The sequence below is a fragment of the Vigna unguiculata genome, chromosome 1 (assembly GCF_037176805.1).
Source record: "Vigna unguiculata cultivar grain cowpea cultivar isolate G323 ecotype 2 chromosome 1, ASM3717680v1, whole genome shotgun sequence".
NCBI lineage: Eukaryota > Viridiplantae > Streptophyta > Magnoliopsida > Fabales > Fabaceae > Vigna > Vigna unguiculata.
This window is the reverse complement of record NC_140792.1, coordinates 13888420-13894063: the sequence shown is the minus strand read 5'-3', so window position 1 is coordinate 13894063 and position 5644 is coordinate 13888420.

Genomic DNA, 5644 nt, shown 5'->3' with positions numbered 1-5644 from the left:
TCTCATCTTGTGAGGAGCTACTTGTAGTTGAATCATCATTGTCCTCCCATGCAATGTATGCACATTTCTCCTTTGGCTTCTTCTCCTTTTTCCTATCAACACTCTTCTCCTTTTCTTTGTTAGCATTTGGACATTCAATTTTGATATCTCTTTGTTTTCCACAGTTATAACATGTAAAATTAGAAGAGTTTGATTCATTGTGTTTGGAAGTATACCTCTTGGGATTACCTTTAATACCATTAATTTTGAGATATTTACCAAACCTCTTGAAAAGGAGATTCAAGTTCTCACTTTCACTTGATTCAGCCACCTCATCCTCGAGTTCCTCATTCTTCTTAGTGCTAGTATTTAAGGTTATGTTCTTAAGCTTTTTCTCACTTGACTCAAGCTCATTACGCCTTTGCATCTCAATCTCATGCTCCCTAAGCTTACCAAACAATGCAGATGTAGTCAAAGCGGATAGATCTCTTGTTTCTGAGATGGTCGTGACCTTTGTGCCAAGATGAATCAAGACACTTTAGCACCTTGATGTTTAACTCTTCCTTGTCAAATTCCTTACCCAAACCTATGAGATGGTTGACTATGTGAGTGAATCTCTTTTGCACATCCGCTATGGATTCTCCTTGTTTCATCTTGAATAACTCATATTCTTGAATCAAGGCATGCTTTCTTGCTCTTTTAACATCATTGGTTCCTTCATGAGTCACTTCAAGAACCTCCCACATTTCCTTGGCACTCTTGCATTGTGAAACACGAAAAAACTCATCCATGTTGAGAGATGAAGTGAGGATATTCTTTGCATTGCAATCATATTGGGGTCTCCTCATTTCTTCCTCATTCCATTGAGTCCATGGCTTATTAACAATATGCTTAGGAGTATATGGTTCATTTATGATTGCATCTCATACCCTTTATCTATTGACTCAATAAAGATTTTCATCCTAATTTTCCAAAATTGGTAATTAATGCCACTAAACATAGGGGGTCTATGAATTGAGGCACCTTCACCAAAGGGTAAATTGTTTTCAGCCATTTCAAGTAGTTCAAAACAGATTTAGGACCTTACTTGATCAAATTTCAAGTACCTAGCTTTGATACCAATTGTTAGTTTTGAAATGGTTAAAAAGCCAAGAAGGGGTGTTGAATTGGCAAGTTAAAAATTTAGGCTATCTTTGCAAGCTAAAGACCACCTTTAATTGAATCAAATAGATCACCAAGTTATGATGCAAACAGTACTAAACTGTACACTTTCAATCGATCAAAAACAGAGTTAATCGATTGATTTTACTAAACAGATTTTGTTCTAGTATAATCAACCGATTGAAACAGGAAAACAGTTGACTGAAATACTGGAAAAAATGCTGAAATGCAAATTTGAATTTTAAACCAGGAACAATGCACAAGAATGATGAAGACAGGTTCCAAATAATTATGTAAACATGTTCAATGCTGCAAATGTTATGAAACATGTAAGAATATGAAAACGATGATTAAAGCACAAGTTCTTTAAACCTTAAAATGAAAATGCAAGAGAGAAAGGTTAAAGAAGAGAGGACACCATGAGATTTTTATACTGGTTCACTCAAACCTGAGCTACATCCAATTTTTCAAGGCAACCCTGAGCTTAAATTTGCACTATTTCAAAAGATTTACAAAGTATCCACCCTTACACTTCCAAAATATGCAAAAACATCATAAAAGACTCTTGAATCACACAAGAATTACACCAGCACAACAAGAACCCTCTTGCAGACCTGGAAAACCACTAGGCATGCACACAAAGCTTGAGAAAGATCAAACCTCAGTGGTAACACAACCCATCCTACCACAAACCACTTTCTCCAAGCTTCAAACTAAGCCAAAAGCTCCAAGAATTTATCCAAGCTCAATCTTCAACAGCTACAACACATATGATCACGAAGGAGAGAGTTTCCAGAAGTTTCCAGAACAAATTTGTGCTCTAAAATGATCAACAAACCCGTACAATCAACTCGTAAATTCGATTGTAAATGTGAACCAAAATATCGACCCGTAAACCGAACCGATTTACTTAGCCTGAAAACTGGTCCTGTAAACTAATTTAGTAAACATGTCCCTAAACTCCAACCTAAACTCGATTTGTAAAAACGATCCGTACAATCAATCGTAAATTCGATACGTAGGAGCAAGGTCAATCTTTGTCGGGTTCACGTTTTAAAAACCACATCTTTTTTCTAACAGGTTTTTTTTAATTAGTTCTTTTTTATTAAAGAACTACGTAATCCTGATTCTCCATTGCAAATGGAGATATATAAGAGCAAGGTCAATCCTTGTCGGGCCCAAATAAAATTTTTAATATTATTTTCTTCAATATTCGGTATTCTTTTTATATGTGTGATTTTTTTGTTTATGTTTATTTTTATTTCTTTATTTATTTATCTTTTTATTTCTTTTTTTATTTTTTTACTTTTATTTTTATTTTTTTTGGGAAATCTAATATTTTAAAAATTACAGTAATTTTGCACACTTAAATAAAGGGAATCGTCTTTAGAGGGACGTTGTGGGGGTGCTAATACTTTCCCCACACGTAACCGACTCCTGAACCCAAACTTGGTTTCAAAGACTATTTCTTTTGAAGATTTTTCTATAGTTTTCCTTAATAAACTATGGTGGCGACTTCTCCGTTATTTTAAAATAATTTTTTTCGTCGTCCCGTCGTGACCCTGGTTACGACAATACTGACTGGTAACCTTGACGCGTAAACTCGACTTGTAAACCCTACACACAATCTTGAATTGTCAACTAAGCCCAAAAAATTGCCTAGTGAACTAGATCCGTCAACACGACCAACAAACTCAACTCATAATACCCGACTCTTAATTTGGACACCGTAAACTTTTCCCGTATAACAAACCAATAAACTGCCACCTAAAGTCGACCCAAAAAGTTGCCCCGAAAATCAAGTTGAAAATGACCTTAACATTTACACGTAAAGACAGCCTGAACATTTGATCTGAAATCACGACTCGTAATTCAATCCAACAAACTCGCCCCTAAACTCACTCGTAAACATAACTCGTAAACACGACTATTACAACATAATCGAAAAATCTACCATAAACTCGAACCAAAACACGACCCATTAAATCGGCTTAAAGTTTCGACCCCTAAAAATACAAGGCATAATCACGACCCCTAAACTCAACCCTTATACTCAGCACGAAAACTTGACCCATTAACTAATTCAATAAACTCGACCCTAAACTCAATCCTTAACTCGATTCGTAATCATAACCCGTACAATCAACTCGTAAATGCGATTGTAAACGTGAACCAAAAAATTTACCTGTAAACTGAACCCACATACTTAGGCCAAAAACTGGTCCTGTAAACTAATTCAATAAACTTGACTCTAGACTCAATCCTAAACTCGATTCGTAAACACAACCCGTGAATTCGATTGTAAACGTGAACCATAAAATCGACCCGTAAACCGAACCCATATATTCTGCATGAAAACTAGTCCCGTAAACTAATTCAATAAACTCAACCCTAAACTCGATTCGTAAACGTGAACCAAAAAATCGTGCAGTAAAATCGGCCTTTGAAGCTATACCCTAATCTCGACTCGTGCAATCGTTTCACAAATTTGACCATAAACTCGAACGAAAAACACGACACATAAAATCGACCTAAAAATTCGACCCTATAATATACAACCCCTAATCACAACGCGTAAACTCGACCCGTAAACTTTCACCTACAAACTTCGTTCATAAACTCAACCAGCCAATTTGACCTATAAAAGATGAGTCATAAACACAGCCTGTAAACTCGATCCGTAAACTCGACCTATAAACTCGATCCCAAAAGTCTCCATCAAAATCTAATCCTTGAACAAGACTCGTAAAATTGACGAACCAATCCAAGTCGTACAAAATGATTCGTAATACCGACTGGTAACCTTTACGTGTAAACTCGATTTGTAAACTCTACACATAATCTTGAACCGTCAACTAAGCCAAAAAATTGCCTGGTGAACTAGATCCGTCAACACGACCAACAAACTCGACTCATAATACACGACAAGTAATTTGGACACCGTAAACTTTTCCCCGTTCAACAAACCAATAAACTTGCATCTAAACTCGACCCATAAATTAGCCCAAATATTCAAGTTGAAAACTCGAACCCTAAGCCTATACAATAAACTCGACCCTAACATTTACACGTAAAGACGACCCGAACATTTGATCTGGAATCATAACTCGTAATTCAATCCAACAAACTCGCCCCTAAAATCACTTGTAAACACAACTATTACAATTGAATCGAAAAATCGACCGTAAACTTGAACTAAAACACGACCCATTAAATCGGCTTAAAGTTTGGACCCCATAAAATAAAAGGCATAATCACAACCCCTAAACTTAACCCTTATACTCAGCCCGAATACTTGACCCGTAAACTAATTCAATAAACTCGACCCTAAACTCAATCCTAAACTTGATTCATAATCACAACCCGTACAATCAACTCGTAAATGCAATTGTAAAGAGAACCAAAAAATTGACCTGTAAACTGAACCTATATACTCAGGCCGAAAACTGGTCCTGTAAACTAATTCAATAAACTCGACCCTAAACTCAATCCTAAATTCGATTCGTAAACACAACTCGTAAATTCTATTATAAACGTGAACCAAAAAATCGACCCGTAAATCGAACCCATATATTCAGCCCGAAAACTGGTGCCATAAACTAATTCAATAAACTCAACCCTAAACTCGATTCGTAAACACGACCCGCACAATCAACTCGTAAATTCGATTGTAAACGTTAACCAAAAAATCGTTCAGTAAAATCGACCCGTAAAGCTATCAAATGAACTTGATCCTAATCTTGACCCCTACAATCGTCCCACAAATTTGACCATAAACTCAAACGGAAAACATGACCCTTAAAATTGACCCAATAATTGGAGCCTATAATATACAACCCCTAATCACGACGCGTAAACTCGACCCGTAAACTTCACCTACAAACTTTGTTCGTAAACTCAATCAACCAATTCAACCTATAAAAGATGAGTCGTAAACACAACTTGTAAACTCGATATATAAACTCGAACCCTAAACTCTCCATAAAAATCTGACCCTTGAACAAGACCCATAAAATTGACGAACCAATTCAAGTCGTACAAAACGATTCATAATACCGACCGGTAACCTTGACGCGTAAACTCAACTGTAAACCCTACACATAATCTTGAACCGTTAACTAAGCCCAAAAAATCGACTAGTGAACTAGATCCGTTAACACGACCAACAAACTCGACTCATAATATAGGACTCGTAATTTGGACACCATAAACTCAACCCATAAAGTTGGCCCGAAATTCAAGTTGAAAACTCAAAGCCTAAGCCTATGCAATGAACTCGACCCTAACATTTACACGTAAAGACGACCCGAACAATCAATTTGGAATCATGACTCGTAATTCGATCCAATAAAGTCGCCCCTAAACTCACTCGTAAACATAATTCGTAAGCATAACTATTACAATCGAATCAAAAAATCGATAGTAAACTCAAACCAAAACACGACCCATTAAATCGGCCTAATGAATCAACCCCATAAAATACAACGCATAATCATGACATGTA